At 43.6% G+C, this 27,288-nt stretch overlaps 1 protein-coding gene across 3 annotated transcripts in view; it reads right to left on the reverse strand.

Moving 5' to 3' along the window:
• Window positions 1-11,089, reverse strand: part of LOC121666178 (ephrin type-B receptor 5) — a 66,729-nt gene extending 55,640 nt beyond the window's left edge. The window contains exon 1 of one of the 3 annotated variants that reach the window (XM_042031387.1): window positions 11,002-11,089. The gene's annotated coding sequence lies outside the window, so the exon portion shown is untranslated. Of the gene's footprint in view, window positions 1-10,513; window positions 10,896-11,001 lie in introns of those variants that run through there. The other 2 variants (XM_042031386.1, XM_042031389.1) reach the window with 2 other exon arrangements.
• Window positions 11,090-27,288: the final 16,199 nt, after the last annotated feature.

The raw sequence follows: 27,288 nt of genomic DNA on the forward strand, positions 1-27,288 counted from the left end.
GCAAACCTTTGTCAAGCACTGTGTAAAATGTTGTATTTCCACAATTCTAAGCACAGAATTTTAAGTTTAAAGTACTAGACTTAAATATCCCTAAAGATCACCACATTCTTAACTTCTAGGTGAAAATCATCTGTGGTACTAAAAATTCTTTGAAAATTGACACTTTCTCTGATACAGCTTAAGTTTAAACAAACATCCCAAAATTCGCTGAATGTTTACTACAGAAGACGTTTGAAAACAACAAGAAAAAAGATGCATCCTATTTCGGCATTTAAAAGGGGAAAGGAAATAACACATTTTCACAAATGGTTATTAAACAAAGGATGTGTTACTGTCCTGGTTTTGGCTGGGAGAGAGTTAAATTTCTTCTTCAGAGCTGGAACAGTGCTGTATTTTGGATTCAGTATGAGAATACTCTTAATAACACAGATGTTTTAGTTGTTGCTAAGTAGAGCTTACTCTAAATCAAGAACTTTTCAATTTCCCATGCTCTGCCAGTGAGGAGGTGGACAAGAAACTGGGAGGGAGCCTGGCCAGGAACAGCTGACCCAAACAGGCTGAAGAGATATTCCATACCATGGAATGTCATGCTCCGTACACAAAGAGAGGGGAGGTGGCCAGGATCTGTTGATCGCTGGTCAGGGATGTGCTGGGCATCCATCAGTGGGTGGTGAGTGACTGTACTGTGCATCACTTGCTTTTCTTGGGTTTTATGCCTCTCTCTTCCTTTCCTTTCCATCATCATCATCATCATCATCATCATCATCATCACCATTATGACTGCTATTATTTTATTTCAATTATTAAATTGTTCTTATTGTTCTTATCTAACCCATGTCTTTTAACTTTTTCCGCTTCTCCTTCCCATCCCACTGAGGGGTGGGAGGGTAGGGCTAAGCGAGCAGCTGTGCGCTGCTTAGTTGCCAGCTGGGGTTAAACCATGACAGTGACGTAAAGAGAATGTCCCTAAAATCATGTTCTCATCTACTCAGCAGTGCTGATCATGCTTTTTTTTTTCAAGTGAAATTAAAGTTATTATATACCAAGTTCTGATTGCTGATGGGTGGAGAGTGATAAAGAAGCCAAGCACAGTGTCTGCTATGGCCAGACAAGCAATGCCACAAATCAGAAAAATAACCTTGACATTTGCTGACCAAGCCTGCAAATGCAACTGCAAATCTGCACAGACAACCCAAACACAGAGCTGCAAAACAACCTTAAAGGCACTCTCAGGACACTGGAAAAGAAATCAAGGGCCTGAAGGGTTGAGCAGGAGCAAAAGCGAGAGTGGCTTGCAAGACTAAGATATGAGTAAGTCTAAGAAAAGGGATGTTTTATACTAATGCTCTTTCCCATTGTAACTTAAGAATGTAGCCTTACATGGCATGCCTAGAAATATATGAACCAAGATCTATGCACAAATACTAAAAAGATACAATGGAGGGAAAAAAAGGAACAAGCTGAAAATACTTTTCTAAAACTGTTCATTGTGGACCAGTCTGCAAAATCCTTTAGTATGGATTAGTATTTTCTTCAGCTGCAGTAAAGAACTTCATTTTTTTTGTAAAAATATGCTTACTGTCTTCATCTCTAATTTTGCTTTTGACTTCATGAGGGTTTTACAGTAAGAAATATTTAGCATAAGCAGAAAATGCATGTTATTCGTATTCACAGTATCCAAGGTTATGTTGTCTATTGGGATATAGTGGCAGCACTGACAGCCGGTTAAGAGATAATGTTCCTCTTCTATGAGAATTCCCATCATTTTGAAATTGCCTTTCATTCGAGAGAAACTGTCATTTCAAAACAGATTACAGAAAGAACTAATAATATTAAAGCATCTTAATTTAAGTGCAGCTCTTTTTATTAACCTCCATTCTGGCTTCAATGAGGCAGCTTGGGTTTTCAGAGAATGTGCTTCATAATTTAAGGGTTAATTAAAACTACTTTTTTCCATTTTAATCAGTTTCACAGCCTTGGGCTGTCATAGAGCTTGGTTCACAAATTGTTGGCTTCATGCATTTGCAGATAGAGGCTACTTTTAAAACTATTTAATTACTAGCATCATTTATCATCACTGTTTTAATTCCTGTTAAGAGAAGCAAGAATGCTTCTTTGTAAAACAACAAGGCAGAAAAGCACTGAAGCACGATCACTTCGCTGACTTTTTCACTGCCTTGACCTTGCTGTCCAGATCTACTCTCCCAGCTTCCCTCCATGCAGATGATTACCAGGTAGCTTCCATCTAGTTAAACCCCCACAAAATTGCAAATACCAGTTTTTCAGTTCATAAGGTTGCCTCAACAGAGGGCTGTAACATAACATATTCCCCAAACGGCAGTGGGAATAAAAAATTATCTTCAGTCAAGCTGATTCCCTTACATTTTGCTGACTGCACCAACAGGCTGTACAATATACAAGCTTTAGTTCCAGCATGTAAATTAGAGCGTTTGATGTGGAAATATATGCACAAAACTAGGAAGCTACGAGGGAGGGAGAAAATGGCTCAGAGAAGAGCTCTGCCACACAGTTTTCATTCTTTTATGACCACTGTTTGCCTAGATGGGAATTCTGTCTGTTCTGCCATTAGTTTGAGTCTCATGTTCATGTTAGGTAATAAAACACTACAAAACAACCCTGCACTGCACTGGTCACACTCTGAGAACTGTACACCAATGCTTACTGCAGTCTGTCTTACAACCATTTTTGCAGGAGATGTTACTACACTGTGCAGTAACAGGCAATCTCTCAAGAACACAAAGAAAAGAACTATGACACCTAGAACTTACTCTGGAAAGACTTTGAGAAAATAGATGGTTTCTCCAGTTTTGCTGTCTTCAGTTCCAGTCTCAAAATCCATAATATTCATTCAGACTCAGCTGTCTTTCTTCTTAGTGCCTTGGACTTCAGAAACATCTCACTTGGTCTTTAACACTAAGACCTTTAAGACTTTTTATCAACATCTAGATATTTATTTAGTGGACAACACTAGTGATTCATGCTGGTTCAAGGCTTTGACCAGGTTTTCACTTTGATTTTGGGAATAGGTTTGCCCAAAACTGGCTCTCGTCTACAAGACAATTGAAAGGGAAATGAAGGAGAAATGGTAGCTTGAAGAAAAGAAGTCAGATGAAGGCTGCAAAGAAGAGATTATATGAATGGGAATGACTGCTTGGAACAATTCCCTGAGTTCAGTGAAGCATCACAAGGAGCCCATGTGTAGCAAAAGTGGGTTAGGAAGCTCCACCAAAAATTTGAACTTGCCACTGGCAGAGCCTGAAGAGCAGCCAATTTCATTCTCAGGTCCTTCTCTCCTGCTCCATCCTGCATTTCCAGTTCAGTGTTTCCACCCTCAGGAAATGGGAACATTATGTGCCACTAATACTTCAGCAGAACAGAAATAGTCTTAAGAGGAAAAGGGAAGGCCAAGCAGGTTACGGTAGAAAGATACTTCAGGCTCATAGCATCTCTTTCTAACGTATGTTTGTATTATTTTTCGTGCCAGAGATGAAAGCAACAACACATAAATCTCAGAGTTCATCCTGCCTCCTCAGTGTCTCAAAGGCTTATTTATATTTCAGTGTGGATGCTGGGGCTCGCTGCTCTTGTTACATCCACGTCCAACCTCAAAACCAAAGGATTACATTTAAAATGGAGTGAGTACAATACACCACTTCCTTTCCCTGGATATCAACCAGTCTTGGTTGTAACAGAGCAGATCCAAGATACATTTTCTGTCAGGAAGGTAGTCCCTCCCCCAGTTGTTGGTGAGGCTATAATAATAGAAATGAAACGAGGGGGATGGGCATCTTTATTTAGACAACATCTGGCCTACAGTCCCCGGTCAACTGCAGGATTTTTGGCTGTATATTTCCTTAGGCTTGCCTAGTCATATTTTTAAATGTCATTAGCAATATGGCTTCCATGACTTTCTACAATCTGTGTGAACCTTTGCTGGAAGAAACCACATCTTAATACTGAACCCAAATCCATCTGCTTTGGGCAATTTGAGCCAGCCCTTTGCCTAGGAACCTGCCAACAGTCTCCCAGGTAGTCTAGCTACTCCAGGGCAAACTCTTTTCACTCATCAGTAAGCTAGTTCTTTTTAATAGCATTTTAGAAATTCCCTATAGTCACCTAATCACTTCTGTTGTTCTTCACTGAGCTCCCAGTTCATCAGTGCTGTGGCAGAGAAGTTCACACAGTCAAACACAAATAGTCTGTGTGCATTTGCATTAGTGCCATAAAGTCAGGGACTGTCCAATTTCAACACCTCAGGTTCAGAGGCACAAAAGAAAAAAAGCAGAAAACACCAGGCTGATCTGCTATGATCTGGGTGGAGAAGGGGAAAGCTAAGTCTTTCTTAGAAAAAAAAATAATCTAAAACCTGATTTTAAAAGAACTTTCTGAGGGTTTAGGGTAAGTTCCCTCTTCCCACTCTGATTTCTGTACACACAACTCTTTACAACGCTATTAGACACAGTGGGCTGGTACAATCAGCCAAGAGAAGCAGGAAATGAACGACTATTCAACGAGCCTATTCTGATCCTTTCCATTAGGGCTGTAAGTGTTAATTTATCAGACAGAGTAAGACTTGTTTTAGCTCAATTCTTTTAAAGAATTGAACATTTTTATTTTTAATCTGTTTCCAAAGATGCATTTGTTTTCTTTATGCTCTGTCATCACACACACTCTTTTTGGGGTTCACATAATCAAAAGAATCTATTCGGGAGACAATTTTTTAAGCTATTCTTTTCAGGTAACAGGGATCTAGTCACTAATTTGATTTCACAGAATCATAGAATCATAGAATGTTTTGGGTTGGAGGGGACCTTAAAGATCATTTAGTTCTGATCCCCCTGCCATGGGCAGGGACACCTTCCACTACCCCAGGCTGTTCCAAGCACCATCCAGCCTGGCCTTGAACACTTCCAGGGAAGAGACATCCACTGCTTCTCTGGGCAACCTGTTCCAGTGCCTCACCACTCTCTCAGTAAAGAATTCCTTGCTCTAAACCACCCCTCCATCAGTTTAAAGTCTTTCCCAGATGTTTAATTGCTTACATGCCCTTGTCAAAAGTCCCTCTCCAGCTCTCTCGCATCCCCTTTAAGTACTGGAAGACCACAATAATGTCTCTCCAGAGTTTTCTCCACTCGGAACAATCCCAGCTCTCTCAGCCTGTCTTCATAGAAGAGGTGCTTCAGCCCTCTTTTCTGGCCCTCCCTTCATGGCCCTCCATCTTCTACCCGAAGACATCCTTAGTTCTTGCAAGAACCTGCAGCTCTCTGAGACCATCCAGAGCCACTTCTAAGTCAAGACTGGTAAAATTATCCATGAGAAACACACAGCTGTCAACACGATTCTTGCAGTCAGCTAAGAGGACTTCTGACTGAAACAAGGAGCACAAGTCATGCATCATTCCCATTACGTTATTTCACCAAATGTCTTTCTGGTGCTCAGCCTGGAGCCCCAAGCAAAAAGGTAGCTACAGTAAGGCTCAAAATGAAGACTAATTACTCTTCAGCATCTGACTCCACATACATGTCCCAGCAGAACAAGGCACGCGCAAACTAAGAAAATTCCCTCTGTCAAGCCTCAATCTACCTCCTGGATTTTAACAGACTGCTGATTTATACTTAAGTCATCAGGATTTGTTCTCACATCATGTGGTACTGCATCTTTATGTATTTCTAACATGCTTAGATACTGGAAGAGGAGAAGACCACTAAGATCCTCTCTGCACTAGCAGTGAAACAAACATTCTTCAACTACTCCATTCCTGATACTGTAGTGATGGCAGTGGTTACTGCTGCTATGGTAGCCCCTTTAGGGACAACACATGCACCGAACGGGATTAGCAAACTCACTGAAAAGTGAAAATGTCAGTACATAGTTGCATTCCCATTGCTGCTGGCACCAGCTGAAAGCCTACTGACATTAGGAAGGGAAGGGACCATCTGGGAGACAACTGCAGGCATGCATCCCAATCCAGCTGTGCTTCCAGCAGCTTCTTCCTGGCTCAAACCCAAGGAGGAGTAATTTAAAACATCTTCCTGGTGCAGAAAGCATTCCAGATTCTGCGTACTGGAATGAAATTGATCCTAGCTGTGAGTGAAACTTAACATTTGGAAATTCAAACAGTCTTATAAACAGTTCAGTTTGAATTTCCAAATTGAATTTATTCAAAACCTGCCCAGAAATCTCTGTAATATTGTCTCTCTTGTGACATCCCACTCTCTTCTTAGAGAATAGTTAGGAAGATAAGAGAGTTCTGCCAAGGAACCATGCTTCCATTTGTAGACATCCTCAGGATCTGAGAGAACCTGTGGTAAGCCTGATGCTAAAGCCTTCCACACAGGCGTCTGTATCCTACACACTGCCTCTGAAGTGGTCAGCTGGGCCAAACAGATTCATATCATGTGAATGTTTTGCAGTAAGTGGGAGAGAGATCAGGTCATTTAGGGAGCTTTGAAAGCTTTACAGTAACTTGGAGAAACATCAGCATGCTAAAACAGAAATATCTTACAAAGAGTCAGTAGTTCTGAGTCTTTAGCTTCTAGGGTTTAATTACATGATTTAGACACACTGGATATTTTCCAGAGACATGGCATAGAGCAAAAAACTGCACTTGGAAACTTGCAGAATCAGCAGAGGAATCATTCACTTGGCAAGCTTAAGGAGACGGGGAAAAAAAAAAAAGCCTGTCTGAAAATGAAGTCATGTATGTTTCAATGTGCAGGTCTGGGCTGGCGAGAATTTCCATCCTAAGGTGAATCAAGACCTTAAGGATTCAGCTTTCATATGTAAGACTATAGTTTTCAGGCTGGATAGACTGTGTTCTTATAGTACCCAGAATCTTCTCTACTGCCAGGACAGCCCTTTTTTCCGCTCTTTGCCCATAGCTGTGGGCACACACGAGCATGCGCACACGTGCGTGCATATGGGAGTGGGGGTGTGCACGTGAAACGTTTGAACAAAAATCTTCTTGACAAGCAGGCCTGAGTAGCAGAATGCACAGGGGCCTCTGTTGGCATGGAAAATTGAAACCAGTGACTAGAAGATCTTTTGGCAGAAGTGATCTCAAGAACAACCTTCAAGTAGGACCTCTGTGACAGAAGCATCAGCTTGCTCCATGGCGACTTTTTAAGAGGCAAGACAGCACCTTCAGTATAAAATAATGTGCCAGGATCTCCAAAAAGTACACGTTTTAATTGCATTTTTTAAAACACAACATATACTAACAGTACACTTCCAATAATATTCTATTTCTGGTGGCAGAGGAGTATTTCTTCAAGCACAACACATGCCTCTGAGAAGGAAGTACTAGTGTAGTTCTTTGTTAAGTTTAAAACTCCTTGTATAAATCAAGTGAGAGAAGAGTGACAACGTGAAATGGCTTTTTCTTACTCAGACTTGCTGCTCACATGTTTGACTGCTGTGGCTGACACAAGCAATTAAGGAGTTTTTATCCTTTTGGGAGTCTGTTTACACAGTTGGCAGCACTGGAGAAAGAGAGCTAGTATGCTGTTGTACAACATCTACAGAACTATTTACAAAATACACCTGTGTTACACTTGTGTACACCCCTGAAGCCCATGACACTTCATGGTTGCCAAAGAGAGCAAACATGGAGAGAAGAGTGATACCCAGCCCAAGACTTAACAGGTAGAAAAGCTAAAGTATAAGGTCGTAATGAGTTGGAAAACTGCTGAACGTGTGGAGTCAGTAGCTGGAAGAAGCACATTACCTGCACTTCTGCAAGATGATACAAAGCTTGCTAACAAAATCAAACTCAACAGCAAGATATAATAGTAATATAATATTAAATCAGGTTTAAGCAAAAAAACAACAACAAACAAGACTAAATAATGACAATATTATAGGGGCTCATCAGTTTCCCCCTAAACCCTTAATCTGCTTTTCACAGAAATAAGTCTTTGAGTTTTTTGAAAAAAATCATCACGTTTATGACCAAAACCAGCCAATCTGGAATATTCTTAATAAATACTTCTTCATGACAGTACCCTTTTTGGGAGATACTGCCCTCTTGTTTGGTGGCTAAATGACATTATAAAGCTCTAGCTTGACCATACACACCCATTTGTACTTCTTCCACCTTCTATTGTTTATGTGTGCAGTAAACATATGCAGTATGGCCACAGACATGAGAAATTAAAATATATTGTGCAACCTTATGTGTGCTCAAAAAGTACTCTGCACTAATCTGTAGGGACTTTAGGATAACCCTCTACAAAGAGACTGCTGATGGACAATGAAATACAAGGAAACTAAGGTTTTAGGGAGAGCAGATCTGGAGAGAGGAGCATTCCTGCACCAGAGGAAAAGCATGCATAAATCTTCTACAATTCAGGGAGGGAGAGTTGACCAAAAAAAACAACACTGTCTTAATTGGAAGCACACAAGATAAGGGGGAAAAAATATACTCATCTCTTATATGATCTTTTGCATATGGCACATGCAGTATCAGAGGGGAGAAGGGGAAGACATCTGCACCTGGGCACAAAGAGGGACGTACACAGCGAATTTGTACAGGCATAAAGAACACAATTCTCAATGGACTGAGTGATCAGCTCCCTTGTCAGATACATGTGCTGGTAGCCTATGGGAGCATGCTGGAGAATAAGCAGCTGTCTCCTTGGAGCCACCAGCTGCCTTGCCCCAAAAAAAGATTTACACTGTGCCATTGGTCAGCCTCCAAGTAAAATACAGAAGGCGAAGACAGCAGCAGCCTTGGGCGAAAGAAAAGAGAAGAAACATCTCTTCCCCAACCCCCTCCAAAAAGTCTCCACAACCTAAGCTGTTCTTGCCACAGGTAACAGCTTGGAAGAGCTGAGAACCTCAGAACAATGCAAGAAAACATGCCTTTGTAGGGTTTCTGTGATGAAATTAGATACAATCCTACTTCATACAATCTCCAGTGCCCCAAAGTGATGGTATTTCCAAGTATCAAAACACATGGCCATGCAAACAATTCTGAGAAGCTCAATGCAAGTGCAAGAATGTCAAATAGAAGAGAACTCAGAAGACAAGAAAAAAATGTCTAGTGGCTAGAGGGACACACAAGTCAAGGAATTAAAAACTGCACATGCATAATTTGGCTAAGAGAACATACATGCAAAGGGCAGTAAAGGAAAGGATGCAATTATGTGCAGTTATCTGAAACTTGCCAATACATCAGCACAGCGAACTGAAGTAGTGCAAGGTGTTGAATTTAGGGAATGAACTTCTAGAGAAAAACAGTATTTTTTTTTCTGCAATGAGATGGGGTAGCATCAGAAGAGGATTATTAGATTGTGGATTATCTTTTCCTTTCCTTCTCCCAAAGGAACATCAGCATTGAAATTATTTCAAATCAGGAATGAAGAAATACCTAAAACCAGCCAATAAATCTTGTACTAATGGCTTAGGGCAGCTGGATCAGCTGTAACTAAACAAGAGGTGCATCCACATCCAGTTTCATGTTTCTGATTAGAACTCATACAACAATGAAAAAGGAGGTCTCCTCCTCCATCCCAGATGAGGCTACAGATTTGTCCCTGTAACAGATGCATCTGGTGGCAGCTACTCTTCTTGACTTTGTTGTTTCCATTTGCCCTCTCACTCCTCTTCATCATGAATCTGCATGACATGGTATCACTGCTAGTGAAGGATGCCCCTCGGGAGATTTGCTTCCCCACCTTTACTCTCTGGTTTCTGGAACTTGTAGGAAAGGCAGGTGATACTCACTCTCCTCCCTGGCCAAATGAGTGTGGTAACAGCAAGAGAAACTTCAGAGTAAGTGAAATCATCTCAGTGGATCCCACAAAAGGCAAAATTAAAATTACCCATCACAACAGCCCCTCCCACATTCACAGATTTATTTAGCTTGAGTAGTAGTAACTTGCATCATCTCCTTGAAAAATAGCCTAACATGGCTTTTCTCTGCCACAAGCACTCATACAGCCATCTGTCCCCCACAAGAGCGCTGAGCAACCCTACCCACAGACAAGGCCACACAGCCTCGCTTGTGTCGTTCCACGAGGATCGGGAACCGGCACCAGCATCCATCAAGCCCTACTTCAGAGACTTCAAAGGCAGCTTTTCCCTATGGCTCTTCAGGGGGCTAGAGAGACGGAAAACACCGCACATGGGAGCAGACCAAACGCACCATGGCTGTGTGGAAGGACTCTGGGTGCGATGGTAACCTCCGTGAGCAAGAGGCCGTGACCCGACTGCCCACATCTGTCCTCCCCGCGCCCACAGCCGGCACCTGACAGCAGAGGCGCGCTCGGGGGAGGGTCCCGGTAACGCAGCCTTTGAACAGCACGCACCGGGAAAGGAGGGAAAAAACATGACCTGAGGAGTTTGAACGCCTTTCTAAGTAGTCCTCGTTTGTTCTGTGCCCCCTCCCCCGGATGGCAGAGACCGGCGGGTAACCCGCGACCACGTCCCGCTCGCTCCGAGCGCTCCGGCCGGACTCACAATGCCCGTCCTCGCCCGTCCGCCACGGTACCTTGTGCAGGACTCCAGCAACACCCCCTCCACTTCCCAGCATTACTCGAGCAGTGTTCGCAGGAGCCCTTCCCGCTAGAGCCGTGCCGCCCGGCCTCCCGGCATCAGAAAAGTTGGACAAAGACCATTTTCACGGCGCGAATCGCACCATCCCGGCGGGCCAGCGCCAGCTCCCTCTCGCTCCGCGCCCAACGCCGCTTTGTCCCCCGGCCCCGGGCACAGCCTCTGGTCCTCGCTCGACGTCTTTCAACAAGTCGGATGCTTGTGAGCAGTCCCGATCCTTGCGCTCCCCTCCAGGCCCTTCACTGGGAATGTCCTCTCCCCGCCCAGGTTTCCCCTCCTGCAGGAGTCTCTCTTCCTCTCGCTTCCCAGAATCTGCCTTGTCCCTTTCTCCCGGCTCCTCTCTCTCTCTCGCTTTCTCTCCCCCCTTCCCTCCCTCCCTCCCTTCCTCGTCGTGCCCCTCCTCCATTCTCTCTCCGCCCCCCCGACCTGCTTTCCTTCGCAGAGGCCCAGCGACGGCAAATGGGGGTGGGGGCGCTGCGGGATCCCGCACTCCGAGGCGGCTGCAGTCACTCCTGTCACTTCCGCGGCCATCGCCATCCTCTGTGCCGCACGCCCCGCCGGCTCCCCCGGCCGCACGCAGCCTCCCCTCGGAGCCGCTCCGCTGGGCGGGTCGCTGGGCGGCACCGGCTTCCCTCCGCGATCCCAGCCTGTGCTGCCCGACCTCTCCCCCTTTCCCCCACCCAGCCTCTTCCAGAGAGGGATTTTCCAAGCGGGTCTTCCCTCACCGCCTGCTCTCTGGGGATCCCGAGCGTGGCCGCAGCTGTGCCTGCCCCAACCTCTGCCCAAGCTCCTGCCCCAGCCCCTCTGCCCCTGCCCCTCTGCCCCTGCCAGGTTCAGGTTAGGAGGGACAGTGTGGCTGTACAGGACTAATCCTTGGTCAGTCTCTCTTGATACTGTTGAAACCCAAATTACTGTGTGGCATCTCCTGTTGTTCTGCCGGACCCAGCCTCAAGTTAGTGCATCTGTGCTTGCTTGTACTCCACCTCCAAAGCTTCCTTTCTACTCAGCCCGGGTGAGTTGCCTCTGGAGTTGCAGTGTCCAGTTCTGGGCTCCTCCGTCCAAGAGAGAAATGGAGTTCCAGGAACGGGTCCAGTGGAGGGCTACAAAGATTATTAACAGACTGGAGCACCTTTCCTATGAGGAAAGGCTGAAGAAGTGGGGCCTGTTTAGCCTCTAGAAGAGATGTCTGAGGGGGTGACCTTAGCAGTGTCTGTAAGTATCTGCAAGGAGGGTGTCAAGGATAGAGCCAGGCTCTTTTTAATGGTGCCAAGCACTAGGACACAAGGCAATGAACAGAAACTGATGCACAGGAAGTTCCACCTGAACATGAGGAAGAATATCTTCACTGTGTGGGTGACCAAGCACTGGAACAGGTTGCTCAGAGAGGTTGTGGAGTCTTCCCCACTGGAGTTATTCCAGAACCATCTGAGTACAATCCTGTGCCATGTGCTCTGGGATGACCCTGCTTGAGCAGGGACGTTGGAGCAGAGGACCCCTCCCGTGATCCCTTCAGCCTGACCCATGCTGTGATTCTGTGAAATGTCACAGAAGCTAGCTAGGCACTTCTTCGATTCCAGGCACTGACAAACCTCAATTGTCTGGGTGAATCAAACAGGGTTCCTCAGTTCTTCCAAAGGAGAACCTCAGCTTCCAATGTGGAAACAAAGGACTTTGCATCTTTCTTGAATAATCTTTCTGGGTGTCTCCTGTTTATTGCTCGTGCAAGAACAAGAGTCTACCTACTCATTTTGCAAATGTCACTGGGCTGAAAACAGAGAAATGCTAGAGGATGAGACATACAGCATAACCCTCTGCTCATTCCTACCATTCAGTGAGTTACACAGCCAAGCAGCAGAAAATGAGGGAGGGTGCAGTGAGCTAAACACAGCGTGCATTAGGACTGAAAGGAAAAGATATCAAAACTCGGTGCCTTACAATTCATAAATACTTCTGTGATAACACAGAGCAGAATTTTGGGCTTCTGTTGCCAAAGTAACTTCCTTTGGTTTGAAGTATGAGCTTCACAATACGGACAATAGAAAGTGACTGTGATTCCCTTCCACGTAAGACACTGGTACACATACAGAAGAAAAAAGCACATTGAATAACGTTCTGCTTAAAAGAAGTACCACCAGCAGACAGTGACACATCTCAGTGTTCAGAAAGCTAGGGCTAGTTTCCACAGAACACAGCCTTTCCTAGCAGTTCTGTATATATGCAGAGTAACACAAATACCTACTTCTTCCCAGACAGCATAGTTTCTTTCTTAATCCTCTCTGTGGGGGTTTCTAGACACCAATTACAACAGACCTCTTTCCTTCCAACTTCCCTCCCGCTCTCTCTCCGCCCCCCCCCCCCCCAATATGATTCTAAAATAAATTTACTTTAGGAGAAATTGCAGGTATTCCACTCCTCCTGGAATCTGGTCCTTACTCAGTTGGGTAGTAAATTTTTGCACATATGTTTTCCTTTCTTCCTCATTTTACTACTGTGAGGAGCATCTGGCCCCTAGAAAGGAGCAGTGGGACTGTACCATTGCACCGGGGTCGGGAAAGAGGTTAACTAGCTGCTTTGTTCAATAGCTGCAGAAACACTTCCTCCCCTTTATGGTAACGGAATATTCCCCCCAAAACCTCCTCCTCCTCCTTCTTGTGGAATGAAAGCCAAGCATGAGCGAACTGCTCTGAATGGGGAAGTCTGGGAAAAGTTCCTGTGCACGCGTGCACATGCAACATCCAAACCCTCTTTAAAACCTCACCTGGTGAAAGGCAAGCGGACAGTCAACCTTTTACGAGGGATTAATTTTTACGTCAGCGTTTAAATGTTCCTTCTCCAATGTTGCGGCATTTTGCAATGCTGCAGAATTTGTATCTTAAAAAAAAAAAAAATCCAGTTTCTGAAATCTCCCTCTGCTAGGCAAATTATCACACCCTACCAGAAAAACTCAGCCCTCTCAATATATAAACAATCACAGCTGACGTGACAGAAACAGAGGAGAAAAAGCTCTCAATCCCAAACTACCACGGATTCTCAGGACAGTCTCTAAATGTGACAAAACCAGTGTATCTCATGCAACAATGTGGCTTCCACAATATAGAGCTGTGATCTCCAAAGTGGGGTGCATGCACCCCAAAGGGGTATGCAAGGCAGCCCATTGGGGGGTAGGAGGAAAATATTAGAACTTCAGTACTACATAATTTATAAATAAGTAAATATATGCATAACGGGGTGTATGCTAAAGCCTTTTACTAAGAGGGGTACGTGATCAAGAAAGTTTGGAGACACTGATAAAGACAATCATGTACTCCAAATTACACAGACAGACATTCATTTTATAGACACACAATTCCACACAATAGTGAGTTTCAAATGTCCAGACACACAAACAGATCTCATAATATTTAAAGTTGCAGTTATTAAAACAATGGTCAGAGCAGCAAAGCATAATTCATTTGTCAAATACTCTCCTCACTGTGTGAAACATGTTAGGTCTTGAAGAGAAAAGAATTGGAATGTGCAGGGCAGACCACACAAACCAAAGTGAAGAAAACCACCCATGAGAGAATAGCTGAGGAGGATAAAAGGGAGGGGTGAGGCTAAGACAAGGGGAATAGAGTTTCAAAGAAAAAGGAGAGAAGAAGGAGGGTAAGAGTGAGAGAGGTGGGAGACAGAGGTAGAGAAAGCAAGATACACACAGAGCGACTATAAAAGACAGACAAGGAAAGAAAGGGATGTGAAGAAGAAAGGGAGGAGCTGGGAACAGCAAATAGAATAGCAGGCAGAGGAAAGAATAAGAAGGGTACTATTTATACATGAGAGGACATGTTTGACAAGCAGTTTTGAAGCAGAACTATTTAGTGGATAAAATCTTCAAGAAGATTTTTTTCAAGGGCAGATTTATCACTGCAACTGTCTGAAATAGCACATTTTCCTTCACAGATTTCTGAAAAATAATCATACAGAGCAGTAAACTAAAACCTTATAATATCCTTCTGGATACCCTATATCCAAAGCCTTGTTGTTTTGTTTGTTGCTGTTTGGTTAAGTACAAAGGTATTTTCTCCCTAAGAAAGCTTGGCATAGAAAGAGGAGAAGCTTACAGAAAATTCCTAAGAGATAACTGAAGATAATTTGGGGAAGCACAGAAGTGCAAAGGACTGACGGGCAGCTCAAAATGGAGTGTGAAAAACCAGACCCTGCACCTTTACAGTCTCCACACCGGCTCTTGGCAACATTAGTATACAGACATGCTTTTTAATTTTTTTCTTTTAATCTTTATCACAAATAATGAGATTTTCTACCAGCAAAAAGGCTTCTGGATCTCAGTTCTCCCTTGAAACAAGCAGTGTGCTTCTGCTTACAGACCAGACTTGTTCTCTTTGTTCCTTCTTTGCCATCCTGCACTTCTGCTTAGGGCTTTGCTTATGAGCTTTAATGGAAATAAATGCCAAGAGGAGAAAAAACTCAATCTACATTAGCTGACTATTCACCCACCTATATTTTTAATTATTGTTTTCATTAAGTATGTGTATCAGCTGTTGTGAAAATTATCTTCTTTGACTATTATATCAATCAATCTTTATAGTGTGACAGTGTATTAATTTTGTTAACATATATTAGTTCACATTATAGACTGTATTGTCACAAAGTTGTGAAGTTTTACTGAAGTTAGTATTGTTCCTGCTTAAGCAAAAGAAACTAAAGGATGACCTAGTCCTAGAAATATGGACTTTGACAACCAAGATAACAGCAGCATCTTAGACCACATCTTCCCAGCATCTTCTGGCATCATAGCAAGTAATTATAGCAAGACGGACTCCAGGGATGTCTGGATCAACAGATAAGCAGTAAGAATTCTGCAAAAATGCAGGTGCTTTGCAGAGATTTACTGTTATTAATAATCAGGAGTGTGGGTGTAAGTGATTAGTCAAATCATGTATTACCTGCATGTTTGAAGGGTATATGAATTGTGTGTAAAACCACATGCAGGCTGCCCCAGTTTGGCTGGGACACCTCATGCACGTGAATTAACATTTGCCCATTGTAATTCTACGCTTTGCATCCTAACCTCTCTCCTCAGTTGGCACGGGCCAGTTGCAAATTTTCATGAACAGTCTCAAAGGCAAACAAACAGCTATACTTGTGCCAATTCACTGCAGCTACAGTCTGAATGTCTGTTTATCTATCCATTTTCCAGCATCCTACCTATGCAACCCTAGTGTTCTGACACACTCATCACACAGAGAGAATGCCAGTGTTCATCATGCCAACACCTAGAGGGAAAAACAGTCATTTATGCTGTGGACCAGGATTTGGGGAACTTTAAAAAGAGAATGGCTGCCTGGGATCCATGACTGGTTTTACACCAAGCCTAGTTCCATGCTGGGACTGGACACTATTTAGTCAATTCTGTGCAGACCTGCAATCCAGCTGTGTAAGTTCAATACTGCTACTAGGTTTTACCTGAATGCCCAGACCTTGTAAATTAATTTTTTGCTTACTGGAACATGAGACACTACAGGGTTTCTGAAGCTGCCAAAGGGAGAAAATGTAAAATTCATGAGCTCTACAGCCATGGCCCAGGAACAGAAATGCGCAGTGAGGGAGATGTACATTTATCTTGTATATGTTGTTATTAAAGTCCTATGAACTCCCTAGAAAGTATGAATGTATAGGTATATCTTTTAAAGAGGTATTGAAGTTATGAACTTGTATGTTTTGCAATCTCCTTTATATTCTATAAAGCACCTAAGACTAACCCTATCTGCTGATCCATGTTGATCCATGTTCCAAGCTTCACTCACTTCCTTTGGATGTGTGCTGCAACCACAGTTCTTGACCAAGCATAAAATTCCTAATTTCTGCTTGTGAAAACCAGAAACAGCGAACTCCTGTTGGAATAGCACGGACCGAGTACCACTGTATTTTTTTCAGTATTGTCTGTTTGACTTGGAAGGAAGAGGGGCTCAAATAAACTCTAATTATCCTACTGTTCTGTTGCTTCCATAAGAGGATTTGGAAGTGTTCCATACTTAAAGGAGATCTGTGCTAGATTCAGGTGACTGTTGCTCATCTGAAGAATGACTCCAGAAAACTGCAGAAGATTCCAAAAAGCTCTGTTTTCGGTTGCACGCCTATGCTTTAGTGGAAAAAATGGACCAATAGTTACGCAGATGGAAAGGGAAGTTGCACTTCCTAAGTGCCCTGGGATTTAAGCAAAATCGCCCTGCTAAAAAGATCACATAACATAAAGCTTATTCTTGGAAGCCCAGTAGAAAAATAAGGACATTAAGTCACTGGCATTGAAAGGCAGAGAGGTGAGGGCTCCACACCCTCAGGAAGCTGAACGGAATGGAGCTGAGGTTCTGTGAGAGAATGTAAGGTACCCACAGGATTTTTCTTTTTGGCTGCCAGAGATGGTGACTGGTGCCACCCTATGTCCAGATCCATCAGTAAAGGTCTGTGAGCCTGCTCAAACTTGCAGCAAGGGATTACATAAATGACTGCCTTTTTCATTTAGCTCTTGGCTGAAAAATGAGTAGGAAAGGAGAACTACAAATTTAGTTGGGAATAAAATGATTTATTTTCTTTCCTAGAGAAAAAGAACGTGGGAAGTGTTAAAATAATTTTGTTTAGCATGAAACTCCATTTAATGTAATTATTTCAGGAGTTTTTCAGAGAAGGGAATGAATGGCTGGATACATTTCCTGGCAGGAAAAGTGTTTCATGAACAGAACCACTCCAAACCCTGGCAGTTCCTGGGTCTCAGTCTGCTGCCTGGATGCCAGTTTCTTTCCCAAGGAATGCTTAATTACTTGTAAGATACGGAAACATCTCAACAGAAAGATTAATTTCTCATTCCATCTCCCATGCACAGACTGGAATATTCAGAACCCAGAGGTGGCAACATATTTATAGAAAACAGTTTAAAAGCAGTGTAGTGCAAAATGGGAATTTACTTCTAAGGGCGTAGTCCCACAGACATTTCAACCCCAGAAGAATACGAACCTCTACTGAGACAGGTGACCTTACACTCTTTTTTTTCTCTACCCTTTCCTCATCACCTTCCCAATGCTATCAGCAAAGATTTGTGCAGTGATCTGGATCAAGGACCTGATCTGTCTGAAAACTAATTCATCAAAAATTATATGTACAATTTTACTTTATGGAACTGAATAAATGCTACAGCTAGAAGATGGATGGGAAGGCAAAGGGTGTGCAGGTTGGGAGGGGACAGTCAAGAGAGTTGATGTTTGTTTTAAGTGGACATATGCCAGTCCCCAGAGTATGAGGCCTTTGAAACTGAGTATCCCGTAACAGGGATGTGTTTTCAGTACCCCTTGCTGTTGCGGTCTGTGTATGAAACTGTTCTCTTCCCACCAAAAATAAAGCTGCAAAAAGAAAGAAAGAAAATAGCTAAGAAAGTATGCAAGAATATGAAGCTAAACCTGAAAATGCCTCCAGAAATTGTTGAAATGCCCTTGTTGAGTAAATCTGGAAAAAACTGAGGGTGTGGAGGTGTGAAGTCACACAGGTTTAGCCACAGGGTAACATGAAAAGAGTAAACCCCTTATGCATTAGGCAGCACACCTGCAGAAGGTGAGTAAGCACCTTCAAGGTAACAAAAGCAATGAACAACTGCTTCTCTTCATCTTGTTGGGAGTAATCTATACAATCACATCAGCTCTCCTGCTTATCACCCTGAATCATAGAATCATAGAGTCACAGAATACCTTGAGTTGCAAGGGACCCATGAGGATCATTGAGTCCAACTCCCTGCCCCTCACAGAACTGCCTAAATCTAAACCATATGACTAAGTACTCCTTGAACTCCAACAAGCTTGGGGCCAAGACCACTTCCCTGGGGAGCGTGTTCCAGTGACCGACAGTGCTCTCAGTGAAGGAATTTTTCCTAATGGCCAATGTAAACTTCCCCTAACACAGCTTCATATAATTTCAGAGGAATGAAAAGACAATAAAAATGTTTTTATAAATACATCAGCAACAAATGGAGGGCTGAGGAGAATCTCCATCCTTTACTGGATGCTGCAGGGGGAAACAGTGACAAAGGATGAGGAAAAGGTACATAATAGACCTTCCTTGCCTCAGTCCTTAAAAACAAGGCCAGTTGTTCTTCAGGTACCCATCTCCCTGAGATGGAAGACAGGGATAGGGAACAGAATGCAGCCCCCATAATCCAATGGAAATGCTCAGTGACCTGCTGCACCACTTAGACACACACAGGGCTTTGGGTCCAGATGGGATCCACCTGAGGGACCTGGATCACCAGGGAGGGCCAGTTGACTGGACATTGACAAATGTGATGCCCATCCACAAGAAGGGCCAGAAGGAAGATCCAGGGAACTAAGGACCTGTCAGGCTGACCTCAGTGCTGGGGAAGGTCATGGAACAGCTCATCCTGAGTGCCATCACACAGTCATGTGCAGGGAAACCAGGGATTCAAGCCCACCAGCATGGATTTAGGAAAGGCAAGTCCTGCTTGACCAACCTGCTCTCCTTCCATGACAGGGTGACCTGCCTAGTGGGTGAGGGAAAGGCTGTGGATGTTATCTTCTACCTGGACTACAGTAAAGCCTTTGACACCATTTCCCACAACATTCTCTTGGAGAAACTGGCTGCTCATCACTTGGACAGGTGTACTTTTCACTGGACTAAAAACTGGCTGGATGGCTGGGCCCAGGAAGTGGTAGTGAATGGAGTTACATCCAAGTGGTATCTGGTCACAGGTGGTGTCCCCCAGGGCTCAGTGTTGGGGCCAGTCCTGTTTAATATCTTTATCCATGGTCTGGATGAGGGGATCAAGTTTGCAGGAGACATCAAACTGGGTGGGAGTGTTGATCTGCTGAAGGGCAGGAGGACTCTGCAGAGGGGTCTGGACAGACTGGATTGATGGGTCAAGGCCAGTTTTGAGAGGTTCAATAAAGCCCAGGTGGCCAAGAAGGCCAATGGCATCTTGGCCTGTATCAGCAATAGCGTGTCCAGCAGGACCAGGGCAGTGATCATCCCCTATCTCCTTGGCACTGCTGAGGCCACACCTCGAGTGCTGTGTCCAGTTCCAGGCCCCTCAGTACAAGAAGGACATTGAGGTGCTGGAGCATGTCCAGAGAAGGGCAACAGAGCTGGTGAAGGGTCTGGAGCACAGGTCCTATGAGGAGCTGCTGAGGGAGCTGGGGGTGTTTAGCCTGGAGAAAAGGAGGCTCAGGGGGACCTTATCATGCTCCACAACTCCCTGAAAGGAGTGTGTAGCCAGGTGGGGGTGAGTCTGTTTTTCCATGTAACAAGCAACAGAACAAGAGGAAACAACCTTGAGTTGTGCCAGGGCAGGTTTAGATTGGAAATGAAGTAAGATTTGTTCACCAAAAGGTTTATCAAACACTGGAACAGGCTGTCCAGGAAAGTGGATTAGTCACTATCCCTGGAGGCATTTAAAAGATGTGCAAATGTGGCAATTAGGGACACATCTTAGAGACAGACTTGGCAGGGTTGGGTTTATGGTTGGATTTGATGATCTTAAAGGTGTTTTCCAACCTTAATGATTCTAGATTTCCTTGTGTCCTATCTTGGGTCACCAGAGAGAGGAGATCAGCACCTCCCACTCCATTCACCCCATGAGGAAGCTGTAGATCACTCCTCAGCCTTCTTTAAGCTGAACAAACCAAGTGACCTCTTGCTCTGGAGAACTTTGATCATCTTGGCCACCCTCCTCTGGACACACTCTAATAATAACCTGATGTTCCTCTTACACTGTGGTGCCCAAAACTGCACCCAGACTTGAGGTGAGGTCACATCAGTGCAGTGCAGAGCAGAGCAGAGCAGAGCAGGACAATCCCCTCTGTTGCCCGGCAGGCGATGCTGTGCCTGATGCCCCCCAGGACACGGTTGGCCCTTTTGGCTGCCAGGGCACTGCTGACTCATGTTCCACTTGCCATCCACCCAAACCCCCACATCCCTTTCCACAGGGCTCTCCAGCCTCTCGTCCCCCAGTTTGTATGTATTAGAGTCCAGGCTGTGAACAGAGAGGACTAAGATTTGTGAAAAAGGTACAAAAAAAAATTGAAGAAAAACATGGAATAGGGAGTGTAATTTTCAACTAGAGCTCAGGAGAATATTGAGCCGGTGAATGTGTCTGGAGAACAAGCAATACATTTTTCCTTGCGCTGAAGTCTGAACACGGGGTAAAGATATCATGTGGAGGGGCCTAGAATGTCTCTGGCTCTTTCAGGAGAGCCCGGAACTCCAGCTGTCTGTGGGCGTGAAGTCACCCAAGGCAGGCGATTTCGGGGCGCCCCTTCCAGAGGCTGCACGCTGGGGCCGGGGGGCGGTTCTGCGGCTGAACAGTGCCGCCCGGTGGTCACAGCTGGTATTGCCGGCCGGCGGAACCATCCGAGCGCCCCAAAGCACCGGCTCCGCCCCACCGACCGCCGGCTCATCCCTCACGCTTACCAGAACCAGGGGTATGAAAGCATTGCGTATGCAAATTTTAGAAATTCCATGAAATAAAGAGCCCCAAAACTTGGAAAAGGACTTGGAAAGGTACTAACCGTCTCCTTTTCTGGGTCCTTACTAGCACTGCACAGTTCAGGGTACTGAACTCGGTAGGGAAAAGTAATTTGAAACTATCTACCTAATCTCTAGCATTTCAAGGATAGTCATGAATTCTAAGTGATGCTGCCTGTGGTTTAAGTAAGTCTTTTTTTCCTGAGTTTATGATTTCCTCTGTGATGCTTGTTGAAGCTGTACTTTCAGCCAAGAGAGTCAGGAAGGATCCTGAGTGCACCAATAAGCCTCAATTGTTCTAGACAAACTCACCTGCACTCTCCAACAGTGCAGTTTCTGTCCCTTGCCCCAAAAGCTGTATTTAAACTCAAATGTCGGCACAGATTCCTTGTCTAAGCTATGCTGTGAGCAGATCTTCACCTTTGTTTTTGGTAAATTGGGTGAAATGCACCACCAGCCTGCAGATCCCTCCTTGCATTTGTTGTTAGAAAAAGCTCCAGTGATCTTTTATGGACCATATTTACGAATTGCTTGTTCTCATGTGGACAGTCTCCTGCTGGCTCATCTAAAGGCTTTCTCTCCTACTTAGTGACCACTGGATTGATGCATAAAGGTTCTTGGGAGCATTTTAAAGGCAGATTGTCATTCAGGAACGGCCAGCTTAAGGTCTTTGCCACTGACACAAGTGGCTACATTACTTTGCCAAAATACAGACATTTTTATCAGATCCCATTAGCATCACTGAGACAATAAATCTTGTACAGGCAAGAGCAGGGAAATGTCATCTTAAAAATACAGTAGGTTTTATGGAAAATGTCATGGAACTACTTCTACAAGGTCTATCAATTAGAGTCAGGCTTGTGAGGACCATAGGTACTTAGATCTCACCTGCACTGCAGCTCACTTGCTGCATAAAAGAAGTAACAGTTTTGACAAGGTATAACCAAGTGAACAGTAGAGAGCTGCAGGGAAAAAAAAGAAAGAAAAAAAAATGGGGAGCTTGCTGCTGTGCTTTGCAGCAAGATTGGACAGGTCATCCAAATAAACAAACAAACAAATAAATAAATATTATGTACGCATGCAAAATGTGTGGTATGGTTGTTGTTTTGCTATAGTTGATTATGTGTCTGCTCAGAGAGGACATAGCAAACAGCTTGTCTGGGCACAAAATGCAGATGAGGAAGAGGACACCTCTCCTAAAAGCAGCTAATGTAGGCTGCTTGCAGTGAGGTGCTTTCTGGTTTCACATTCAATAATATGAACAAGGATGTGGTTGGAAGATTTCTATCTGTAACTGCAAGTTTGCATCCTTGACAAAGAATTCTCTGGCTCAGAAAAAAAAAAGCTTCAAAAAAAATGCTGCAGCTTCAGATAAATTCAAGACTGTTTTTGAGGGTCAGTTTGTGGCCTGTAAAGAAAGTAAAGCTATTTTGTCCACGGTAAGGTGGGTTTGCTTTTTTTCCTTAAACAAACTAGCCTAGTGTCTTCCTTCTACCTCAGTGTCCTAGGGACAGACCTTAGTCCCAAATTACCTATCTTTTGCTTTCTGTAAGTCCATTTTTCCTTTCTCATTCACATTTATCCTAAAACACAGCCTGTGTCAACCCTCCTTACAATGAGTGTGTGATAGTCTAATCAGGCAGTCTAGTATTTCTATCTACCAACTTCTTGTCATTCCTTTCATATGAAGTGCTTTTTAATGAACTGCTGAAATTCTTCATTTTCCTGGACTGAGCTACTGCCTGAGCAAGACTGAATCAATAAATGTTTTGAGCCAATCATTTAAGAGAAGAGGTAGTTGCCACATGCAAAGAGGTTCATGCCTAGTCAGTTCAGGGTTCAGCATCCTATACTCAAGTTCACATGTGAAGAAGAACAGAAAATAATGTGAAAAATTCACGTTTAAGGTACATTTGTGTTTTCTTTCAAAGATGGAACATAACTCATAAAAGGAATACTCCAGGAAAATGGGACTGATTTCATAACCAGTTTTTCAGTAATTCTCTGTTAAAATGATTCTGTGGAAGTGGAATGTTGAATAGGAAAAGTATTAACTTCTGATTTTTTTCAGGAAATTAAAAAGAGAATTAAAGAGGGAGGATTGGGAATAAAGAGAGACTCTAGTAAAAGTAGAGAAAATAAGAGCCACAGCATGACCAAATAAATCCAGTGGAATGAATTAATGAAGACTGGAAAAAGGAAGGTTTTGTAGGGAAAAATAAAATCCAGGCAACACATAGAACATCTGGTTTCAAAGTGCCTGATGTCTCTTGCTGACATCAGTGCAGTTGCAGGACAGGAAAATGCTGACATGGTTGTTGTTTTTGTTCCTTCTTACAGCTGCTGAATGCAAGAACACACTGGAGCTGTCAGGATCAAGAGGTGTGACTTCTTTTTTTCCCCCTCCTTTCTCTCAGATGAGTGTTCTCAGACCTTCTAGTAGCCTCCCTGTTTCAGTTTTCAGCTCCAGGGATCATCAGTCGAGCTTCTTGGAAAGCTGCAGTGGCAACGTTCCTCTGAACCAGCAGCTAGCCCGTGAGGAAGCTTTCCCAGCGCCGGGGCTTTGTGCTGCTCCGGATAGTGCGAGCATCCTGCACAAACATGTCGTGGCTGGCGGGCAGAAGAGGCAGCTCCCATGAGCACAAGGAGTTTCATTAGCAGTGACACAAGAGGTGTGTTGCTGGTGCCTGGAGCCTCCTGCTGAGCCACGCAAACACAGCTCTTGCCCAGAGCTCTTTACCAGCTGAGCAGAGCTGTGCTGGTTTCAGCTGGCACTTCCCACCCTCTCTGAAGGGAGGTGCCCCGGACTGCTTCCTCATAAATACAGGCTGCTTACCTTTTGTTAACCCCGGAAGACGAATGAAAAAGGAACACCTCATTAGTAAAGTCTTTTCAGGGGTTTTATTTCAGATCAAAAACACAATTACTCCCAAATGCCAAAGAAAATTCTGAGTTAATCAAAAGGCTTTTTATTGATTTTTGCCAATACCTCTGATAAGTTTTGTACATTTTTTTTCATTGCTAGTTTACATATAAAAATGAGATTCACTGGAAGATATAAAACTGCCTTCTCCTTGAGAGTGTTCTTAAAATCTGCATTTTCAGGATGTATGGAATGTGGTTCATCCACCTCAGTCTAAGGAATGCTCATCAGTGAGAAATCCACAGAAAGGTGAGCCCTAGAGTGTGTTCATGCCCTAGGGGAAGGGGAAATAGGATCAGCTCACAGTCAGTTGAATTATGTGTGGGAGGGACAATTTCTTTTGACTCTTGACTGCACTCAGATTTTACTAATGAATAGGGAACAGGTTGTTCTTAAATCTTGTTTAAGGATTGTGCCTGTTCAGTAAAATGCTGCTCAGGAGATGGCTGGCACAGCTCCTGGTCAGGCCTGGTGTAGGCTGGGGGCAGACACTGGGTCAAAGAGAGAGCGCCAGTAGGCAGGACAGGTGCCCAGAAAGGGGCAAAGGGCCATTATGCAGCCATTGTCACCTGCAGATCGCTGGTTCCTGCAGCCATCGTCTCCGTCTGGCACTTTCTGCACAATCTGCTAATTTACGAATATTATTTAGACCAAACCTTTAGCTGGAAGATACAAAAGCAGTAGCAGCTGGATTGCTGGGACTTCCATGCTTCCCGGTGTTTCACGGGGGATGCCCAAATGATGGAAGAGGAAGGATGAACATTCTCACTATCGGCTAGATTTTTTTTTTTTTTACCTCGTAAGGGCATGAATTAACAATTATGGGTTCTAAGTTTTGAAACCGTATGATTTGAATGCTGAATAAGTGAATTCCTGTGATAGACTAGTCTAGGCAAAAGGGGGTTGAGCTCCTGTTTGTCAGACTGGCTGCATTTCTTTATAAGCTCATGAGATAAAGTTTAGATCACAGGTATTTTATCCTGTAAATTTGAGATATCCCAATAGACCATGACGACGTATTTGATTTGATAGCACCTCAAAACACTGAGTATATCCTAATGCTGCTCTATATGCAGACTTTTCTAGAGATACTTGACATTTTCCCTCAGGTCGAGGAAAACTGAGGGTAAATGATGCGTAAGAACTTGTTTTAGGGACAGAAAAATGTTGAAAAATTCCAAGTAGGAAAAACAAGGCTATAAATAACGTTTTCTCTGGACTGCATTATGAGAGGCAAGCTAATGTCTTTACAAACAATTCGATGGGTGAAGGTATGGGTGTTAATGTCTTTGAAATGGGTCTTAATGTCTCTACTAACTTTGGGCAGCAGGTTTGCTGCAGAGCCCACACAGCTTGGCTCCTGAAACCCACAAGGGTCTGCACAAGCCTGAACTTCTGAGCTTTGGGGTAAAACAGTAGGTTCGAGGGGGGAAGATGTGGGAGGCGGATCGGGAAGGCTGTACCTTCCCTGTACCTGAGCCAGTGGGGAAAGGACGAGGGCAACATGCGGCCGGGAGTTTGGGATAAAAGGAGGCTGTGCCCTCCGAAACCTCGAGAGAGAAAACACCGCGGGCGTGTGCCCCGGTGGGCTCTCTCCCTTTATTCGAATGAAGTTGCAGGACTCCTCTGTCTCCTTTTTGGACATAAACCCTGGCGTTTGTGGATTTTCCTGACAACTCTAACAGTTTTTAAATATAAATAAACTTTGTCTTCTGCTTTCTTTTAGAGTATCTTAATACAAATTTAACTATAGTGAATAATATGAATAGGAAAACATCCTTTAGCCCTCCTGCTGGTAGAAATCCAGCCTAGTTCTTCTTAAATCATCTTGTATAACTGCAGAAATAAGAGATGAATTGATTTCTAGTCTTTTATATTCCTATGTGTCTGCATATACTAATTTATTGACATATATTTGATAAGAGATTAATTGATTTCTAGTCTTTTATATTCCTATGTGTCTGCATATACTAATTTATTGACATATATTTGATGACTGCTTTATTTCATAGTTTGAGAGAAAATTGTGCTGTCACATTTTGCATGTACATCAATACAAGTTCATTCCTATAATCACATTGCTCCCCAAACTCTTTTTTTAGCTTCACTAAACAGCTTCAAAAGCTTGTAAAGAAAATGTAGTAAGTGTTCTTCTGTGGATTCAAGTATATTTGTTAAAGTCAATAGTGTTAAAGCAACGGAGAAACTCACATATATCTTAGTTATGAAAGTTTATTAATGCTTATTTAAAATCCTTTGTCTTTCTCTATGAAAAAGTCAAGGTACTCAAGTTTTCAAATGGAATTGTAAAGTTTATTTGTACTTTATTGTCCTGGTTTCAGCTGGCATAGAATTAATTTCTTCTCTGTTGCTGTTGCAGTGCTGCGTGTTGATTTGGAAAGAGAATGGTGTTGGTAACACACTGATGTTTTGGTTTTTTGCTAAGTCATATTTATCATGAGTAATTTATCACCCCTTTTTCCATGTCTCATACTCTGCCAGTGAGGAAGTACACAAAAGAAGCTGGGAGGAAGTATAGCTGGGACAGGTGACCCAAACTGGCCAGAGGGATATTCCACACCATAAAACGTCATGCCCAGTGTTTAAACTGGGGGGAGTTCATGGGAGTTCATGTTCACAGTCAGTTCACAGCCAGCCTGGGGTTGGGAAGTGAGGTCTGGCATTGGTCAGAGGGTGGTGAGCAATTGCACTGTGCATCACGCGTTTGTTTCATTATTATTATTACCAGTAATAATCATTGTTATTCTATTTGACTTTATTTTCAGTTCTTATCTCAACAGAGAAGTTTTATTTTGATCCCCCCCTCCCCATTCCACCGTGGGGAGTGGGGGGAGGCAGAGGGGGGTCAGCAGCTGTGTGGTGTTTCATCTCCAGCTGAGCTTAAACCCACCACAGTCCTTTTTGCCAGTGTGGGGCATGAAGGGTTGACATAAGAACAGATCCAACCAGAGCGTGTTGAGATTTTTTTTCTTGCAAGAGGTACTTTGATTACCAACAGAACATCAAACATCACCACAAAGAAGGGTGTTTATGGACTTAACTGTTATTTCTGATTCTCGTCTTCTTTCCCAAAGAAGAAGTGTGTTCAAGCAAGTATAACTAACTGCATGAGTTCTTTTCTCAGGGTGTGATAAGAATTAGGAAGTATTATAGGGCTTCTGTACATTGTTGCACAGTGAAAGTGGCCTGATACATCATGCTCATCAAACTACAGAAAAAGTTATTAATGGCACTCAGATTCAGCCCACCTT

Source organism: Corvus kubaryi, unplaced genomic scaffold (genome assembly GCF_017639235.1).
Source record: "Corvus kubaryi isolate FWS band 111438036 unplaced genomic scaffold, C.kubaryi_AGA036_p1.0 37341, whole genome shotgun sequence".
Taxonomy (NCBI): domain Eukaryota; kingdom Metazoa; phylum Chordata; class Aves; order Passeriformes; family Corvidae; genus Corvus; species Corvus kubaryi.